Here is a 12,227-nt window from a genome sequence, read left to right as displayed (position 1 = left end):
TTCTCCTGCTCATGTTCTGTCTCAAAACTAAAGATTAAACATTAAAAAAAATTTTTTTTTTAAAGTCTAGCTTTGGGTCTACCCGTTGTGTGTCTTTGTACAAAATGTCTTATCTCTCAGAACCTCAGATTTCTTATCTGCAATTAGCATATTTTATTTCTGTGTTAGTATGGGTGGATTCAAAGCAATCTAAATTATAAGTTTTGCTTCTGGCTACTAAAAACTAGTATGTGAAATATAGTTGCATGTATGTATAGTATATGTATATTATGCATATATGTATATGCATATATATGTAAAACTATACTATGTATTATGAGACCTATACATATATATAACTGGAAAGTCAGAAAAAGTTTCCAACCTAATATTATATCTTTATTTCATTGGGTAATTTTTCATTTATTATACTGTGCCAAAATGACATCACATTCTGTTTTCTATTTTTATCACCATTTAATACTGAAAAGTTCAAATATAAACAATAAATCTTGTCTTTTCAGGTAGAACAAAGTTACCTTCCTTTTAAAAAATTCCTTCTCTTTTTTTAATGTTTCTTTTTTTATTTTGAGAGAGAGAGAGAGAAAGAGGGAGAATGAATAAATGTGAGCATTGGAGGGGCAGAGAGATAGGGAGAGAGAATTCCAAGCCGGCTTAACACTGTCACCGCTGAACCCTATGCAGGGCTTGATCTCACAAACTGTGAAATCAAGAGTCAGACACTTAACTGACTGAGCCACGTATGGAGAAATAGTAAGAAGGAGACAGATTTCAAGTTAAAGGGAAGAAGAGCATTCTAATAGTGAAATCTGCCTCACTATACCAATCTAGAAAAGTTTCAGATTAACCAACCTGATGTTACGATAAAAATTGTATCTTTAGAATCTTGGGGAAACTACTGTTTCCATCTGGGAATTCCTGGTAGTTTCTAAGATCTTTCATGAATTATAAAGCCAAGTTTCTTTTAGCCTTTTTGGTGAATAAATTTTGCACTACCTTTCAAAAGGGCAGTCAGCATAATCCAGAAGTCCTCCCTTAGGGTGTATTTTGTTTATCCCTGATAACTGTGAGTTACATTCAGCCCATCATGGATGGTTTTATAGAAACACACTATGAACAACATATGAAAGTATGTTACATATGCTTTTTATTGCTAACGTCCTCTCTTTTATGGTGTAATTGGTAGTGTTTTGTTATTTTATTCCATGCTCTCAGTATTGATGATTCTGAAGTCAGAAGTGGCTCTAGAGATTTCAACTGTAGTTTGACGATCTTCATTCTTGTGTTCTGCTATTGACATCATTCAGCCAGACTTTGTTTGCTTCTATCTGGCATGCTGTCAACAATCAAGTCCTAGCTATACTCCAATTCAAATACCAGAGAATGTATTTCATTTGTAAGTATTAGCTGGGCATTGCGTTTTATTCTAGGCTGCATATTAGGTCATTGATCATCATTCAGTCACCCTTGGTCCACTCTGCTGATGTGGTCTAAAGTCAGTGTCCCCTTCTTTACACTGATTTCTTCAGTGGATGTCTGTTATTGAAAAGTTTTACATAAGAAGCTGTATAAGAAATAATTGCGTATGTTCAGTTGAGTGAACTATTGTTTACCATATGTGATAATCATTCATTTAATAAGCAATGACTTCTACTAGGGCCAAGATCTATGTAGGTGTCTCCAAAAATCTTTTGCCCTTTAATATCAAAGTAGTAGAAATTGTATTCAATAATCATATGACACAGATGCTACAGAGATGGAAGAATTTTCTACAGTATGTCTTAGTCCTTCATTATATCCCAAAAGTGTGTCTCAATGTAGTGACCAGAATTCCAGCAAGTAAAACAGCATGTCACCCCCATAGTTGGACTCAGTAAATAAACATAATTTGGCCCAACAGTGGAAGGGGAAATGTCTTAATTACATGATAGAAAGGTAGTATTTTGAAGTCCTTTGTGCATTCTTAAGGAATTTTTAATAACAGATTTGACAGTAAGTGGTTATTGCTTTGTGTGTTTATTTTAGAATATAGTCTTAATGTAAGATTTACTTTTAACTAACCCAGTAATAAGATGTCCCAGTATTTTCTTTATCCGGGCACCTAGTACATGGCAGAATTTTATTTAGTGAGAAAGCTTCCAGTTTCTTCTTTAACCAGGTGGATATTGAAATTCACCCTAATTTTCCAGCTGGTTAAAGACCTAAATGTAAAATAATACTTCATTGTAAAACTGTAAGAGAATATAAATACCTTAAAGTGGAAAACTTAATTTTAGAGATATTTTATGAAAAAGCATGATTTAAAAAATAAAATATTGATATATTTTACTGTGTCGAAACAATTTCTGTTGGGTGAAAGATACAATATGTAATATTGTAATATGTTCAATATATTATATATTGTGTATAATATATATTGTATATATTGTAACATATTGTATATATTGTACATATATACAATATATGTATATATATACAATATGTACATATTTATATATATATATACATATATACAATATATGTATATATATACAATATGTACATATTTATATGTATATATATACATATATATTGTGTATATATTGTAATATATTTTATATATATCGTATATATTATAATATTGTAATATTATAACAATGTTAAAGGACAAGTCATAGAGTGGAGAAATGATAATATATCTACATTATCATATGTATGACTGGAGAGGATATATATTCAAAATAGTTTTTTGAAACTACATGATAAATAATAAACTAACAGAAAAGGGAAACTTACAAGAATTACTGAGAAACAGGAGACCAGAAAAGTAAATAAACATTTCAAAAATACTCAACTTTGCATGAAATAAGTAGAAGAAAAACTCTACAATAAGCTACTCTTTCAAATTTATCAGAGGGCAACAATCAGAAAGTTTGGCAAATATCAAAGAAGGAAAAAAACAATTCCTTTGAGTGTCTACGTTGGAAAAATCATGCTGAAGAGCATTTAACAATGTGTTATGAAGGTGAAGGTGTAAATTACTTAAGACTCAATAAACTGACTTCTAGTTAGATACCCTAAAGAAAGTGCTATGCACATGCAGCAGGATTCATTCCAGAACTGAATTCGCCTATATATGCCATCAATAGGTAATTGAATAAAGATATTGTGGAATTTTTACAAATGGAACATTGCATGAAGTTAGAATGTATTACATAATATGTAGCAAGTGACTAAAGCATGTTGGAAAATGATATATCAATATCCTTAAAATGTTACAGTATATGTATACATTTTCCTTAATACATATTTCATGGAAAAATAGAAATATAAACAAGAAAATTACTCAAAGAGATGGAAATAAAGTAAAGTAGAACGCAGGAGGTTTTAATTATATCTGTGGGGGTGGGGAAGGGTGTGGTATGAAGCACGTGTGATAACACCCCAACATTTGTTAATTATGAGTGGCCAAAACTTAGGTGATTTGGGATTTCTATCCACTTTATTTTTTTGATTTTTTAAAAGCTTTTCTTTAAATTCCAGTTAGATTACATACTGCACATTAGTTTCAGGTATATAATTTAGTGATTCAACACTTTTATACAACTCTGGTACTCATCACAAATGCCCTCTATAATCTCCATCACCTATTTACCCCATTCTCCCACCTGCCTCCCTTCTGGTAACTATCAGTTCTCTATAGTTAAGAGTTTATTTCTTGCTTTGCCTCTCTCTCTCTCTCTCTCTCTCTCTCTCTCTCTCTCTCTTTTTCCCTCTGCTTATTCTGTTTCTTTAAAAAATTTTTTTAATATTCATTTTTGAGAGAGAGAGAGCGCAAGTGAGCACGAGATGGGGAGGGGCAGAGAGTGAGGGAGACACATAATCGGAAGCAGGCTCCAGGCTCTGAGCTGTCAGCACAGAGCCGAGCCTACGTGAGGCTCGAACTAACAGACTGCGAGATTGTGACCTGAGCTGAAATCCAGTCAGATGCTTATCCGACTGAGCCACCCAGACACCTCTCTTTTCTTCTCTTTCTTAAATTCCACTATATTGTCTCTAACTCTGTATATTCAGTTTAAAAATTACCTTTCAAGGAAACATTTTTGTTCCAGGAAGAGTTAAGTGCCTCTGCTTAGTTATGAAATGTAGGAGAGATAGGCATTCTCACTTCTTAAGTGTATATGAATAAGTGCTTATTTCATAAAGATAGGCCAGTAGTGTACAGAGAAGTTGCTTAGGGAACATGTAGTCAAAATTATTTTGGGGTCCAGAAACTTAAAAGGAAAAGATACAAGCAGTTACTTTTTCCATTTCTCAAGTGGTTTATGCTCTTTTTGAAAGAATTTCCACTGGTTTAAAAAAGAAGGAGAAGGAGACGGGAAGGTCCCTTTGTTCATCAGTAGTAATTACAATGTGGGGTTTGGGAGTCCAGACTGATCTGTTTACTCCACATTAGAGACTGAGAACTGTTGGAGTGGAGTGTTCTGACCAGCCTGTGACTAAGGCTCAAAGTTGCTCCACAAAATCATTTTTGTGTGTGCTCATATGTCTGGAAAACTCACCAGTTTATTAGGGTAAAATGATAGAGCTCAAAATAAAACAAAAAGAAGCACAAATATGAGGTACTTCTGCAACAAGTGTGAAAAGATCGGGAGTGATCTAACCATTTTCCTATAAGGCTATTCATTTTGCTGGAGTTCTGTTGCTCTTCAGTTTATAGAAGAAATCTGCTAATGTGAAATAATTTTAAATTCTTCACTGCCATGATTTTTAGAGAGGAGTATGCTGTTTCTTATCTGAAATTTAGACATTTGATCACATGTTTAAAGAGAAGCAGGGATCATATATTCACTTTGTTTGCCCTTTTACTAAGTATTAATATAGGCTTCACAGTTATTGTGAAGATACATAATGTTAACCATATTAATTAATGAAACAAAGCTTACAGAAGTGAAGCCATCTGCCTGTAGTTTTGCAGCAAAGTGCTCATAGGTAGGACATATTTGTTGAATGAGTAAACAAATATTTATGACCCAAAGTTGTGGTTTAAAGCAAGGGCTGGCTTTGTGATTCATGCTCTTCAACGATAACTCACAGTTGACATTTTATATATATATTCTAAAATTCTGATTGTATTCCCTTAAGATCAATAGCTACCGTTAGAAATATTCTTCCACTTAATTCACAGGATGTTCAGATGTTGGGTGCTGTATAGGGAATTTTGTATGCCTGAATAAAGCCATGAATTTCATTTCAAAAGTCACCTAAGATTCTCAAGAATGTCTGAGATCTGAAACATGCCAGTGAACATTGAGGATGGTTTTAAAAGTATATATTCAGTCAGACTTTTGGAGCAAAACTTCTTGAGGATAGAAAATTATTAAAAATCTTACTCTCTAATTTATGAGTTTTTAGGAATTATTGTATGCTTCCAGAACTTGTTTTGTGCATTATGTAGTTATTTGAGTAGAGCATCAATCACGTCAGACAATTTGGGCTCATTGTAGTAATAATTTGCTTTCGATTCCCACATATTAATCTTTAGAGCTTATCTGCTGAGTCAATAATTTTGAAATCACCTTTTGCAGTAATTAGAACATGCAATAGAGATTTGTGCAAATGAATGCACTGAAAGTTTTATGTGGTGGTCATTATAGCCATACATCATCTCACTTTTCTTGGCTGTACTTGAAGGTGGGATTCCAGACTCATGTCTGTGCACTAGTGAAAGAGACATTTCTGAGAGAGGTCTTCTGGCTGGAATCTGAAAATCTTTTGAGAAGACCAAACAGTACTGTTTTTGTTCTGTTTTGTTTTGTTTTGTTTCTTGAAGGGAAAGATTCAAGGTTGAAAAGTAACTCAGGTAGGACATCACTGCTATTTTTTTCCCTTTTAATTGAAGTATACGTGACACACACTGTTAGATTAATTTCAGGTGTAAAACATACCGATTTGACAACTCTGTAGTTACACTATGCTCACCACAACTGTAGCTACCATCTGTTACCGTACAATGTTATTACGGGACCATTGACTACATTTCTTATGCTGTGCCTTTCAACATTGTGACTTATTCATTTTATAACTGGAAGTCTATAATTCTCACTCTCCTTCACACTTTTTTCCCATCCCCCTATTTCCCCTCTCTCTGGTAACCAGCAGTTTGTCCCTCTATTTATGCGTCTGTTTCTGCTTTTGTTTGTTTTGTTTTTGAGATTATACATATAAGTGAAATTATACGGTATTTGTCTTTCTCTGACTTGTTTTATGTTGTATAATGCCCTCCAGGCATTTATGTCACAAATGGGAAGAGCTCATCCTTTCTTATGGCTGTACAGTATTTGTGTGTGTGTGTGTGTGTGTGTGTGTGTGTGTGTGTGTGTGTACCATATCTTCTTTATCCATTCATCTGTGGATGGACATTAGATTGCTATGATATCTTTGCTATGGTGATTAATGCTGCATTAAACATAGAGGTGCATGTATCTCTTCAAATTAGTGTTTTCATGTGCTTTGGGTAAATACCCAGTAATGGAATTATTGGATTGTATGGTATTAAAAAAAAATTAAGAGCCTTCATAATGTTTTCCACAGTGGCTGCACCAGTTTGCATTCCCACCAACAGTGCACAAAGGTTCCTTTTTCTCTACATCCTTTGTTGACACTTGTTATTTCTTGTCTTTTTGTCCTAGCCATTCTGACAAGTGTAAGATGATATCTCACTGTGATTTTGATATTCATTTCCCTGATGATAAGTAATATTGAGCATCTTCATGTGTCTGTTGGCCATCTGTATGTCTTCTTTGCAAAAAAGGTCTTTTCAGGTCCATTTTTTTAAGTTGGATTATTTGTGTGTTTTTTTTTTTTTAATATATATATTGAGTTGTAGAAGTTCTTTATATTTTTGGACCACTTGTTGGGTATATCATTTGCAAATGTCTCCTCCTATTCATTAGGTTGTTTTTTTTTTTTCACTTTGTTGATGGCTTCTTTCACTGTGCAAATGCTTTTTATGTTGTTGTACTCCCAATAGTTAATTTTTGCTTTTTCTTTTCTTTGTCCTAGAAGACGTATCTAGAAAAGTGTTACTAAGACTGATGTCAAACAGATTATTACCTGTGTTCTGTTCTTGGAGTTTTATGGTTTCAGGTCTCATACTTGGGTCTTTAAATCATTTTGAATTTATTTTGTGTATGGTGTAAAAAGCCCAGAAAGCAGAAAAAACCCAGAAAAAAGAAATTACTACTACTAGCAGTAGTTGTAGTAGCAGCAGCAATAGCAGCAACACTGATAGAAAAATAATAGCTTACTTTCATTGGAGGTGTTTTTTTATATATATATTCCAAGAACTTGGCTATGTATTTGTATAAGAAAATGTAATTTAACCTTCATGACAACCTTGCTATATAGATGGTATTATATTATATAGATGGTATTAAAAGATATCAAATTTTTTGCCCAAGTAGCAGGAAGAATGCAACACAATCAATTCCAGACAGGATTAACTGAGAATGAGTATACATTCAGGTTGTAGACACCTGCATGAGTCACCAGTTAGGAGATAATTGGACAGTGAAGGAAAGATAGAAGAATGTAATACCAAACACTTTGTTTGTTCAAACTTAGATAACTTGACTGTGTTACTCATATAAGCATGGAACTGATAGGAAATAGACTAAATAATTAATACACTCAATATTAACAAACGTATGTCTAAAACTTTGGGATGCCTTGACTTGTTAAGATGGGATATCTAATGGGAGGGATGGATCAAATAAAAGTTTGGTGTCAGAAAATTAGTGCAATAAAATCCTTGCTACTTCTGTAACTATCACTCCTCTATGTCTGTCAAAGTGTCTTATCAAATTTCATGTATTTCTTCAGAAGTTTTTTAGTGCTTGTTTCATTCAATATACTGCTGTGCTCTTTATGCATTATGCTGAGAGGATGGTGCCTCATCGTATGAAATGAGGTCCCTATATTCACTGATGCATTGAAGGATACAAACTCAGACACAACTGACTAGTATACAAACACAGAAGCACCATAAATTTGGATAGTGCACCATAAGAATTTTAAAAATTATGAATTTTATCCTTGAAACTATAAGGATTGTCAGATAATTCTTTCAGAGTAATGTGATATTTACTCTGTTCAAGATGTACAGCTGTACTTTATACAGAAGGCAGGTACTATGTGGACAGGGAATAATAACAAACTTGCATGCCCTCTGCTTTTAATAAGTATATTTTCACACCCTCTAAACATACTTACTTCTCATTTAAATATCTCTGGGACATTGATGGGGGGCTATGCTATTACAAGATTTAATTACAGGATTTAATTCTCTGCAAGAATGAGAAAACTGACCTCCTATTTCAGCACAAACGTCCTTATCTACCTTCCCTGGTTTCTCTTTTGTCAGTGCCCTGATTTTCATTCCCTTGTAGTTTCTCCCCTACTGTCAGCACCACCACTCCAAAAATAAGTAAATGAACAATATATAGAAGTCACCCATGGGAGCAACCTGTGTAACATAGATATTCTCTGAGGTTTTCAAATCATTCCCTCTTACTTGGGTGGCGGCTGCTTCTCAAGGATTTTTGGCTTTCTCTTTTTATCATTTCCATATCTGTGTACCAACATCTGTCTGTAGTTTTAAGTGTGAGAGGAATGCTGTAGTCCTGTCCTGGCCTCCACAGATTAAAAGTTTTTGAGAAAGTTTCTCTACTTTTATTGTTGTATACAGGACATATCCTAGAGCTTTAACTATTTCTCCATGAAATTACATTCACTGTGATTGTCACACCTTACAATCAAGTATCCAATTCATGCTTCAGAAAGGTGGTTTAAGTGGGTAACCTCTAAGGCTCCTTACAACTCCAGCGTTATTTAATTCTATATGATTTTCTCTGAAAAGGAGGAACTCCAGGGGATGGGGCAGCCAGTGGGTGGACAGGAAAGCTTTTACATTTAATTCCCCATAATTTTCTCTGGGTAAGTGCAATGTCATAAAATGATGACTGAACTAATAGGTATCTTAAAGGAAGGGAAAGGAAGTAATGCTTTTACGCCTTCATGAAAAACTATGACCCAGTTTTAAAATGGATATAATAGAATGCTATGAAGATAATTACAGTATTTATAATCAATGTTCTTTCTAAATATCTTATTTGCATTTTACAGTTCTTTTTTCTAAGATAGTTCACTAATGTTAACTATTTACACACTTTTTTGAATGCCATCTACATAAGTAATTTCTTACTTGGGGAAAGTGCAACAATTGAGGATTTGACCTGCTTTTAATATAAAAAGTATTTGTCGTAGTGGTATTGGTTCATTTGCTTCTGAGATCTGAGGAAAGCTGTTTCTTCCCACCCATACCTTCTTCAGTTTATGAATCTTTAAAAAAAACAAGAAGAATCATAATTGGAATCTTTAAAATTCTTAGAAATGTTTGAAGGTTAGAGAGGTAGGTGTTCTTTTATACTCCATATAGCCAGGCACACACACACCCAAAATAGAGGGTTTTTTTTTGTACAATTTTAAAAATTGCCTAAAAACAAAAACAGGTACATTAAAATCTGAAATTCTGTTTGCTTGTTTTTTTGTGTTTTTGTTTTTTGAGAGAGGAAAGGAAGGAAGGAAGGAAGGAGGGAGGGAGGGAGTGAGGAAGGAAGGAAGAGAGAGAGAGAGAGAGAGAGAGAAAGAGAAAGAGAGAGAAAGAGGCAGGGGCAGAGGGTGAGGGAAAGAGAATCTTAAGCAGGCACCACGCAGAGCCTGACATGGAACTTGATCTCACAACCATGAGCTCTAGACCTGAGCTAAAATCAAGAGTCAAGTGCTTAAACTGCTGAACCATCCAGAGCCCTTGCAGTTCTATTCTTAAATTCTTTGCATCTGAGAAAATTTTGAGGAACAAGGTGTGTTTCAGGGTGTCTTGATAGTTCTTAATAGGCCCTGTGTCTTCTGGGGCCTTGCTACTGTAAACCAGTAGCCTAGGAATAACTAAAGATGCAGGTCATATATTTATTGTGCATATTTATATCCATCTTTCTGCTGCTAATACAAATTCTGATCAGGTTCTAAGAAATAACCCTTCATAGTGTTGTTAAGAATTACTGCTGTGATGTACTCTTTTTGGCTTCACAGGCTCTGCCCTCAGAAGTTTAAAGAAGTCTTATCAGTATGTTTTTCTATGGACTTTTTGAGATTCTCAAGTCATCTTGAAAATGCCTACATATTTAAAAATCATTTTTCTAGTGAAAATTATATGGACTTGGAGATCATATGTAGCTAGATTTGTTTCCTGGACCTGGCATTTACTACCTGTGTGAGTTTAGGAAATCTATTTAATCTACCTAGGACTCTTTTTCATAAGACTGTGGTGTAAATTAGATGACAGAGTCTATGTAAAACCCATGTATAGCAACTTCCTTGTTGGCCAGTTATCCCATTTCAATTCTTCTTCTCTAGTTACAGAATTACACAAATTCATAATTTGAATTCCATTATGAATTTGTGTAATTCTGTAACTAGACATATACTTACCTTGAGTAAAGACTTTATTCCCCAGCTTTCTTGGTTGTGGTCATGACAAAATGGAAGTGTTATATGGAGGATATGGGAGGTTTCATAAATTATATTAGTGAATAAACTTATTTGATCAAACAGTAACAGTGTGTCTCAAGCCCTCAAGCATATAGAAACAATTATCAAGCAGAATAATTCAAGACCTCAAAGATCATCTCCTATGACTGGCCAAAGGATAGTCTAGGTTTTGAATGTTCAAATATTGAGTAATCCAGGCCTCCTGAGTCCACTCTCCTGTTCATCTGAGTCGTCTTCCTTATGGTATAGTGGAAGTGATGCTGGAGTTGTAACCTAATTCCCCATCTGTATTCTCTCTTCTTTTTATCTCATCACAGACTTCATTCATCCATGATATCTCTGTTTCTTTAACTTTCCCTTTTTTTTAGATTTTTAAAATGTCTTTTTTATTGTTATTGTTATTGCTATTATTATTGCCATATAAAGAACACTTTATATGGCATCTGTACCCTTAACAAAGTCTTCAGTGTACGATACAGTGTTACTAACTGTGGACACAATGTTGCACAGCACATGTGTAGAACTCACTCATCTGGTATAACCAAAAGTTGATACCTGTTGAACAATAACATCATACTACCCCTTCCCCCCCAGTCCTTGGAAACCAACATTCTGCTCTGTTTCTATGCAGTCTGATTATTTTAGATACTCCATTCAAGTGTAATCATGCAGTATTTGTCCTTCTGTGGCTGGTTTATTCATAATGTCCTCCAGATGCGTCCATGTTACATATGGCAGGGTGTCCTTTTTTTATTATTTACATTTTTACACTGTATATTAACTAAAATTTAACTTTCTTTGCTACCTCTTCCCAAACCCAATTTGGAAAAAAAAAAAAAAAAAGAAAATTCTCTATCCCTTCCTTCAACCACAGTCCTATTTCCATCCTCCTTATTTATGGTAATTGCTTGAAAAATGTTTTTATACTCGTCTCTATATTTCTTAATTTATCATTAATTCCTACTCACCTATTGCTGAATTGATAATAGAAATTACTAGTGACTTCTTTGTTTCATAACTGAAGAAAATAATATTTCATGGTTGTTCTTATGTGGGTGCAATTAAGTCTTAGCCTACCTCTGTACCAAAAGCTTTTCCTTTGGATTCTGTGATAATTCAATGTTGATGCATTCAGGAACATAAATTAGTACCTTATTATGTGTCAGGTACTGTTCTAAGAACTAACTAGGTATGTCATAACAACCACCACCATTTTTACTCATCTAGCACTTACGCTGAGAAAGAAGCTGAGCATAAATTATGTAATTCCCTATAATTCCTGCAGTGCCCCACGAGAAAGCCACTATTATTTTCTACATTTTACAGAGGAAAAAAACTTTACTTAAGAGAAGTCTATTAACTAAGGCTTAACAATTAATTATGAAGTCTTTGGACTGGAACCATGATCTATTAAATCTCAAAGTCCATGAACTTAATTTTCTTTGAAAAAAAAAAAAGTTCTATAGTCCTTATTTTCAGTTGTCTGGGCATATAGAAGGACTTGACTGCAGCATGATGGTGGTTAGTTTCTATGGTTTGCAACTGCTCTTTCTGCTCTTTTGAATACTGTTTCCCCAGTGATTTATGACCTTAGTCTTAACTTACTTAACTTCTGGGTACCTTACAGTGGTGACTCT

The sequence above is a fragment of the Panthera pardus genome, unplaced genomic scaffold, assembly GCF_024362965.1.
Source record: "Panthera pardus isolate Hobbes unplaced genomic scaffold, ASM2436296v1 HiC_scaffold_20, whole genome shotgun sequence".
In the NCBI taxonomy this organism is placed as follows: domain Eukaryota; kingdom Metazoa; phylum Chordata; class Mammalia; order Carnivora; family Felidae; genus Panthera; species Panthera pardus.
This window is presented reverse-complemented; position numbering follows the sequence as displayed.